The 9,910-nt window shown below is 46.6% G+C and overlaps 1 pseudogene; it reads left to right on the forward strand.

Annotated features, from left to right (window-relative positions):
* Positions 1-7,318: 7,318 nt before the first annotated feature.
* LOC136458882 (tryptophan aminotransferase-related protein 4-like) lies at positions 7,319-9,015 on the forward strand (annotated as a pseudogene).
* Positions 9,016-9,910: the final 895 nt, after the last annotated feature.

Genomic DNA, 9,910 nt, shown 5'->3' on the forward strand with positions numbered 1-9,910 from the left:
ATGTCAAACGAACAATATTAGTTTCTTCGTAATGACATTCGGAAGACGCAGCGTGTTTCCCGTGTGGGTAGGACCGTAGGAACATATATTATGGGCCTGTTTGGCTTGCTCAAACTTAACTGAGTTGACTGAAAAACGTTGTTCTAGTTGAATTATTGTGAGAGAAAAATATTATTATAGTTAAAAAAAATAAGCTGAATAATACGAATTATAAGTAAACCAAATGAGGACTATATATACGGAGTATATAGCGGGTATACGTGTGAAGAGCGTGCGTCAGTAATATAGTATTTAGCTAGTTTGTTCTGAATCTCTAGTGATCCGATCTCTTGGCGTCACCTGTGCAATGGTGTAGCTAGTTTGTTCTGGACCTCTTGGCATCATCTGCTGCTCATATAGTATGATAATCATTATTAATAACAGGTGTTCCTAGATTAGCCTCTAGGTTAAGGCCTATTCGGTTGATATTAAAGCCGACTGAAGCTTATTTGTTGTGAGAGAAAAATACTGTAGATTCTCGCTGATAAACCGGTTGATAAGTTCAAACGAACAAAGCGTTAATCACTATGAAATATTTCATAGAGTTATAGAGCGTTACTATGGCCCTGTTTGGATCATCTAGTTTTACCATGCTAATTTTTAGCAGCATAGCACCACTATTCTTGCTAATAGATTCGTAGGTGAACAGATGGCTTATTAGCGGTGTCTGTTTATACCCATCTTCGTTGGTTTTAGCATACTAGCCATTAGCACTAAAGACCTACTACATCCGTCCTAGAAAGATTGCATGTTATTGATGAGTTAATTCTTTTTAAATTTAACTATATTTAGAAAAAACAGTATCAATGTTAGGATCTTCAAATAAGTTTCTTATAAAAAATATTCTATGATTAATCTAATTATACTAATTGCATATCATAAATAGTATCACATCTATTCCAAATTGTATGTCGTTTTGTTTTTTTAGTTGCATAGCTTTTGCTATAAATCTAGATATACATTATGTCTAAATATATAGTAGAACCTTGTATGAATTTTAAAAAGTCAAAACAATTTATAATTAATTTAGAATGAGAGAGTAGTATTTTTTTGTATGTTTAGTTAAATTAAACTTAGAAAAAGTTGACGTTTGGCGATGGGCTCTTTCGTCCTTAAAAGAGCCGACAATGTACCATCACTTTCAAGAGAAAAGCTTTCGCGGGCTCTACATTACAGTGTAGTATACTCCTATGTACTACAAGTATAACCTCCAGCTCATATGGCGAGTGGCGACAACAACTTGGCGTGGCCGGTGTTCGACCCGGCCACCCGGGCCCCTTGTTGGTAACGAAAGACCAGCGGGAGGGACGTCACGTCGGCGTGGCCAACGTGTCGCCGCCGATGTGGATCTCCAAGTCAACATATAGAGACGCGGCCGAAAGTTTTGGCAGCTTCCGGCTCTCTAGCGGGAGAACGCGCGCGTATTCACACTCACAATCCTCCTGCCTCCCAGGCACAAGCAGCGTTTTAGTGACGGTCGGCTTTTCCCCAGCGGGTTTTTATATTAGCTGCTGCCGTCGAGAAAAAAAATGTTGCACGCGAGACGCAACGAGGCAGTGTGCTGCAGCGCGCGTGCGTGGATCAGATCACACGGTTGGTGGTGCTCTCGTGGACGTGGAGTGCCAAAGTCAGAGCCGACGGGCAGGAGCGGCGCGCGGCGACGGACGATGAGAACGACGTACGGCCAACTTAGCTCCAGGAGACAAAACATGTTGTGCCACTGCCCCTGCTTGTACTCCGTAGGTCAGACTTGTGCAGACAGCAGAGCATTAGGCCATCCTCGAACATTGTGGTCTGCTTTTGTGTCTTACGAATGCCACTCGATCAGATATACAGGCTCCTTCTGATGAAGATTTTCTTGAAATGGGAGACATACGGAGTATGCAACAATGCAAAGGCATAATATCGTTTCGAAGTCGATGCCTATACATGGCCGAAAGACCTACTACGAATTGTTCTCATTGCCTCACCATGTTGGCCCCTGCAACTGCAACATGCCGAGCTGAAAGCTTTTCGCAAAATCTCCTGCACCATCCGCTTGGAAAAGAGAGATCCTACCAATTCTCTGCCGCAACCGTGGCCGCATACGGAGTACTCCTACCACACTAGCACTAGCACAGTATGGATGGTCCTCTGATCGCCTCTGCGCCAGCCATATCGCCACTTGCCGGATTCCGCTGAAGCCAGCAGCGATTGGCACCGCTGCTTTTTTAGCAGCTCGAGCAGACGTGATATTTCTTTTCCCCCTGCGATCCGTAGATGGTCCCCGAATTATGCTAGATCATCGACCCATTCTTTATAGTTTTTGCATGATCGGGCGAATTATGCTCGCCTAGAGTCCATAGATGTTCTCCGGCGAAGCATATAAAGCCATATAATAATTAAAGCGGAGTGTTTTGATTTCGCGTAGTTCGAGAAGAAAATGCTCTGCGGAATGAATTATATATATACAGTATGCAACTGAAAGACTGAAGCCCTTCTGGCCAGAGAACTGAGAACCTACTAGTACTGAAAGCCGTTGCCTTTACTGAGGTAAGGTAGTGGCGTCTGGTGGCAGTTGAAGAAGATCGGGCAAGGCTAAAGGCCCCGTTCCCTTAAGCTATTTTTTTAGTCATAGAATAATATTTTTCTCTCACAACATTTCAGTATAATCATCAGTCTAAACTAAATTTCCGCAACAAACAGGACCAAAGGCACCGCGCTCGCTCGAGATCTTTTCCAGTTTCCACAGCATGTGCTGATGATCTATGTTGCCGGATGTGGCCACTAGTGGTTAAAATCATTCTAGGGATTGTCAAAAGCGTCGAGAAAATAACTCACATCCTTACTTCGCCTGCTGAAGAAGTAGGAGCTGATCACTGCTGGTGACAGCGACATCTGCGATCTTTTGCACACCATGACAAGCTGCTGGGTGCCCATCCATCCACCGTACTGTACGCGAGATCTGAACACAACGATGAACCGAGAGCGACCGAAAAGCGCATCGATGTTCAGCAGGCACACTGACAGCGATCAACGAAGCTTCAGCAGCACAGTGGGCAATGGGCTTAGTGGCAACGAAATTATTCCATGATTGGAGTGGCATCACAATTCACAGGAGATAGACCTCAGAAACACTTCGACACACCGAACAAGAATCGGAGCAGGGGCGCCTTGTTTGTTTGGGCTGGTTTGGCTTATAAGCCATGGCTTATAAGCCATGACTAAAAGTACCGTCGGCTGGTTTGGTGTGAAAGAAAAATACCGTTCGTTAGCTGATAAGTCATGACTTATAGCTGATAAGTCATGACTTATAAGCCAAATACGACCAAACGAACAAGCAGATTGATAAGAACATACGGCAAGGATTGCACACGGATACAGAACTTCAGAGACAATTCTGTGCTCCGTCCCATCACATTGCTTTCGTGAAAGAAAGAAAGAAAAAATGCCGAGAGCTCAATTGCGGGAAAGATGGTGGAAATATCTTAGAGTTTTTGGATCGTAGTTCTGCGCTTTTTTTTCTTATTAGGATTAGGTAGGAGCCTCGATGTTTATAGAGCTACTCAAAGGCCATCAGGCCCCTGGGCTGATGGAGGAGGTGCATGGATGATAGGTCGTACAGAAAAATGGGCCGAAAGATTAGGACACAACACCAAAATTCTTCGGGGTTGTTACTGGGAAAACAAAGGACCCGCTGCTAAATGGATTGTTGAATACTTCACGGGCTCACGGCCGGGCCTGATGTCAGCCCAATTTATCAAGCATCCTTGACAAAGCGCCAATGGCACGGCCCAGTTCCGCTCAGGAAGATTTTCATAGCTCCTCGTTAAATTATGGAGACGGCCCTACACCCCTACCTAGCAGTGGGCATCCGTGTCTCTCTCTCAAAAAAAAGAAAACGGTAGGCATCTAGCATCTTGGCACACTCCACATCAGTATTGACCTGCACTGCTGCAGCAACGTGTTAGCAATCGTGAACAGGAGAGGCTGCCCTTTTCCAGTGCCGGCCATTGGGGGCAGGGCACGAGATGCGACGGTCAAGGACTCAAGTGGAGGAGGGGTCCAAACTCAGGTATACAAACTCCTAAGTCTTATAGTCTATTTGACATTAACAAACTAATAAGAAGAGAGATATAGATCTAGCCAGATGACCCAAAAAGACAACATCGATATTTCTTTCCTAGTTTCCTTTCTCCAAGGCCCTCGGGTAGAGAGGAGGCGAGGAGTCACGCTGCACACAACACACTCTGATCGTGAGTTCGCGACGTGCGCCTTACACACGCGGAGCTGGCGGGCCGCGCCGTCGCGAAGAGCTAGACTACCGGAAACACAGACACGACACACGAGGACGGCGACCAGACAGGGCTCCACGACGACGACATCTTGATTCTTGGCTTCTTACGAATTGCAATCACCGATTATTTTGGCTCAAGGTATTTTTTTCCTTTTTATTTTTAATCTAAATTAATTATTTGCATAGTATTCCAGACTTCTAGTACTTTCTACCCATATAATCATATTTTTCTTCTAATTTAGGTGTTATAATTTTAGAATGTTACCTAAGAAACATTTGTCATAGGTGAGAAAACAAAAAGGAATATATTACTTTTTTAATCTATATTGTTCCTGGATAATTATCATACATCTACAAATATATTGCTTAATCTACATTGTTTCTCGATAATTATCAGACATGTTAAATTAAAAATATGTTATTGAATTTGCTTTCGTTTTGCAAGTAAAATTAGTGCCTATATATTATAAGATTTTATACATGATCAAATGGGGCCGTTGTGATAAGATCGTCAGAGGACCCTTAAAATCTTAGGACCGGCACTGCCCTTTTCCCAAATGCATGTTCCAATCACATGTAGTAGCAATTTTGCTCATACTACGATACTCTGTCTGGTAAATGAAACTAAGCTTATGAAAGAAGCAAATGCGAGGCAAACCAAAACAAGAGACACGAACAATTTGTTTCTCGTTTTGCTAGGGAGTAATAACCTATAATCTTCTTTTGTTAGGGAGGTCAGAGCCGATTGTATAACACTAACCTCCTAGTGTGCCATGTTTGTGGCGCGTCTTTGTAACTTTCACTACTTTTCAATCTTAATACAAAGATGCGCAAACCTTTTACGTATTCGAGAAAAAATGATTTGTTTCTCGAAGTTCAGGTCTCCACTTGGACCCTAAGTGCCCGTTCAGGAAGCCCTGAACGATCACCCATGATCAAAACCACTATCTTCAATCCATTAATTGGCCGTTTTATTTTTGGGGACAGGATAGCAGCATGCACAAACTATCCAGTGTCACTCCACACATTAGGTACTCGCTGGTGATGCCTAGCCGTCTATGAGAAAATCTCCAATGATAACAAATGCTTCAAATTTTGTTTAATCCAACCACAAAGTACTCAAGGCTTAGGATAAACTCACAATTGCTCACTAAAGCTCTCACAACTCAGTTCTCACTCTCTAATCAGAAGGATATCTTACTTAGCACACAAATCCCACAAAGGAATGATTAGTTGAGCTTTAAAGGTTCTTTGAAGCTTAGATGGATGCGGAATGCATCAGTAGTCCCTCCGAGAGGGAAGGGATGAATATAAATACTTAATCCCACAAACCAACATTTAAGGTTGCAGTCAGTCAAAACTGGCCTAGTTAATTTTTTATTGAATTAGATGTTATTGAACAAACTAGGGTAAAACTGGCCTAGCTAATTTTTCTAGCCTCTAGCCACTAAATTCTAGATTTTAGAGTTAATCACTCAAGTTTATTTCTAGGGTTATTTCGAGTATTATTAGACCTTGTCTATAGTAACCAGTAACTAGTGTTGTAGCCCTTTTGATAATATGGCGCACCTATACTCAAGAACAAAGATATATAATTCAATGACACTTGAGCGTCTATTATTTGATTGAAATTGTGTCATCACTTTGGTCTTAATCGTTTGAGGGATTTCAACACTATCATTGTTGTGAGCTTGACTTCCGTGAGTTAGTGACTTAGGATCTTTCTGACAATATGATCAAGACAACACTTTTCATCCTTAAGCCACTTCTTCATATGATTCAACAATGATTTGATTCTCCTTGTAGCGTAAACCCTAGCTCATAGCTTGATTAGTACAATGGCTCAATGCAAGTACTATATTGTTCACTCTGGCCATGCTACCTTAGTTGCCAAGCCCTCGCTTGCCTTTCACCTTTGCTTGGTGCCTCAAAGCTCTTTCTTGCTACCTTCACCTTATCAAGTAGTCAAGCCACACCATGTCTTGAGTCAACAAAACACACACCGTTGAAAACCGTGTCTTCAATATCTTGACTCTTGCTTGCACTGATTTGGAAATCGCTTCATGTGAGACCATCGCATATGCAAACACTCATTTCTCATTCTATTTTGTTCAACTATGCTTGCCTCTAGATCAATAATGAAATCTCAATTTGAATACCTTCATACAATGAACACGCTTCATATATGTGATAACCATTGATGTTCATCAAATCATGTCTCTTTTGTTATCTTCACAACATGTTTGGCACTTCATCAAATTTGAACTCCTTTATCATTTGCATGTCATTTGCTTTATTTTTTTTGTAGCCCAAACACGTAAATCAACCAGTGACTAAATACCTGCACAATCTCGCTAGTCCTTTAATCGTATTGCCATTTAATTCATCGAAAAGCATTTAGAGTGTCTAGATATGCTTTCATTCGGTAAGCTTGGTCGGAACTTCAATATCCTGTCCTATTTTTTTTTTGAAAGGATGGCAAAAGCTTTATTGCAAGTATTATTATACGATAGATTATCCTGTTTTGTTTAGTGTAAGATTTTTCCATTCTTATGTTCGAATTCTTTGTGTTCGAACAAAGATTTTTCCAACTGAGTCAAGACCTCCAACAAGTATGGCTAGTTTAATGAATCGAATGCCTTTGAAATGTCAAGCTTAATAAATAAGGCCGGGTGCTTTTCTTCGTGGAGACGTCGTATTACATTTTGCACATATAGGAAGTTGTCATGTATGCATCTGCCTTTTATGAAGGCATTTTGTGAGATGGAGACCAGATCGATTGGTCAGGACTTGGTGATCAGTTTCATGAAGCTATTGATCAGGGCTAATTGGCCGAAATCGACAAGATACATGTAACCAAAAGATACGTGCAAATACAAGTCACTGTAAACCTATCATCGGCGTTCCTTGCAGTGCTGGATCATCTCTTCGGAAATTAGTATCGGTCTAACCTTGCTGGTTGAATTTGTTAGTTCATCAGACGAGAAACAAGTTATGCCACGTTGTTGAACATAGAACGGTGGTAGAGTGTTTGAGTTGCTCGCAGGATACGGCTTCTGAGTTTTGAAAACACGCCGAGACGTCCAATAGTAATCCAATAATGGAGTCCGCGGAGGAACGGCGGCCAAGACGACCTGCCGGCCTTGGCGTCCTCGCCCTCTGCTCATCGATTCTCCTCAACGTGCTCTTCCTCGCGCACTACTCCTTCGTCTCGCCGTCCCAGCTGCTCGGCGACGGTGGCAGCTGCGGGCTGAGCTGGGCGCTGCAGGCGGCCAAGGAGGCCGAAACGTTGGCCGCCGCGGACTGCTCCGCCCACGGGCAGGTGTTCTCGGATGGAGTCGCCGGCGAGGACGGGCGGCCTGGATGCGAGTGCAACCGCTGCTTCGACGGGCCGGACTGCTCGATTCGAACGCCCAACTGCACCGCCGATGCTAACAGGTGAGGTGACCCCGGCCCGGCCCATCAGTTTCCATCTCTGACCAATAGAGTTGCGGTACTAATGAAATGGTTAGCAGTGCAGCGGGGACCCGCTGTTCCTGGAGCCCTACTGGAAGCGGCACGCGGCGGCCAGCGCCGTGCTAGTGCCCGGATGGCATCGTCTGAGCTACGCCACCACTGACGGCCTCTACCAATCCGTCGAGCTCGAGAACCACATCCGGCGGCTGCACAGGGCCGTCGGCAACGCCGTCGTGGACGACAAGACCTTGGTTTTCGGCGCCGGCTCCACGCGGCTCATCAACGCGCTGGTGCACGCGCTCTCCCCGGACGCCGACGCCGACGCCTCGCCACCGGCCCGCGTGGTCGCCACCGTGCCGTATTACCCAGTCAGACATCCAATCTTGGATGATGAGCATGCATGCGCATCGATGGTCCGCCAAATGCTCAGAGAATCGAAAGCATATACAAAATCACTGATCGCCTTGTTGATGGATGCATGGTTCAGCCGTACAGAACACAGACAGCGATGTTCGACGGGCGCGAGTACAGATGGGAAGGAACCACGGCTGCATGGGCCAACGCGTCACGAAACTCCAGCGACGACGGCAGGTTCGTCGAGTTCGTCACGTCGCCGAACAACCCCGACGCCCTGCTCCGCACGCCCGTCCTCCGCGGCTCCGCGGTGATCGCCGACCACGCCTACTACTGGCCTCACTTCACGCACATCGCGGCGCCGGCCGACGAGGACGTCATGCTGTTCACCATGTCCAAGCCATCTGGGCATGCCGGCAGCAGACTCGGGTGCGTTAGCTACTATAGCGTGTTATGTGCACGAGCATACTTATAGACGCGAATGAGTCGCAATGACACATCCTGTGCGCGTTGCATGTACAGATGGGCGTTGGTCAGGGATGAGAAGGTGGCCAAGAGGGCGTACGAGTACGTGCAGAACAGCATCATGGGCGCGTCCCGGGACACCCAGCTGCGGATGCTGGGATCGTGAAGGTCATGCTGGCCAACCTGCACGGCAAGGAGGACATCTTCGGCCTCGGGCACGACGTGATGAGGAGCAGATGGCGCAGGCTGAGCGCCGTCGTGTCGCGGTCCCGCCGCATCTCGTTGCAGAGGATCCCTCCCAACAAGTATTGCAAGTACTTCAACCGGGGCCTTGTTTAGATTACAAATTTTTACGATTTCGACATTGTAGTATGTTTTGTTTGTATTTGGCAAACTTTGTCTGATCATGGACTAACTAGGCTCAAAAGATTTGTCTCGTGATTTACAACCAAACTGTGCAATTAGTTATTTTTTTTACCTACATTTAATGCTCTATGCATATGTTCAAAAATTGATGTGATAGAAAGAGAGTAAAAAAATTTAGAATTTGGAGGTGATCTAAATAAGGCCCGGGTCAGCAGAGCAGTGCACCCTCTGACGACCTTTTCATCACGTCATAGTCCTAGCATCTTTCTCAGATCGAGCCTATGCATGGGTGAAGTGCGAGAGGGAGGAAGACGAGATGAATGGGGTCTGTACGGGACAGCTCCGCCAACTTCAGATCCAGTAAATCTAGCTTCGCTGCACAAAAAATTTGCCAAACACTCTAGCTCAGCAAAAATTCTGACCCGCCAAAACCTTGAATCTGAGGGCCAGGTTCACCGAAATGGTGGATATACTCGAGGGGTGCTCCACCAAACTTAGATGAGTAGAGTTAAGATAAATTACCCACGACTGCCACCGTTTCCTTCTGGGTTCTTTCCCGTCTCCTCTCTCCGTCACGACGACCGCGCCGCCCCCTCCCAGCAACCACGCGCTCGCTCCCTCGCGGCCACCGCGCCCGGACCAGCGCGGCTCGCCTGGGCGCCATGGCCGCCGCCGCGAGATGGCCCCCGCCATGGCCGCGCCCTCGCCCGGTCCGGCCGTGGCCGTGGCTGCTGCCGTCCGCCCTGCGCCTAAGCTCCGCCACCGGCGAGGTCGCTCCCTCCGCCCGACGCTGTCCGCCACGTGCCCGAGCTCCGCCACCGGCGGCGAGGTCACGCCCTCCGCCCCGACGCCGTCCGCGCCCCGCCCGCCGCGCCTGGCCGCGAGTTTCCGCCCAGCGGCAAGCCGGCGTCGGTGAGGGTCCTGGGGCGGCGCCCGCTCTGCTGTGCGCGTCGA

This window comes from Miscanthus floridulus, chromosome 6 (genome assembly GCF_019320115.1).
Source record: "Miscanthus floridulus cultivar M001 chromosome 6, ASM1932011v1, whole genome shotgun sequence".
Classification (NCBI taxonomy): Eukaryota; Viridiplantae; Streptophyta; class Magnoliopsida; order Poales; family Poaceae; genus Miscanthus; species Miscanthus floridulus.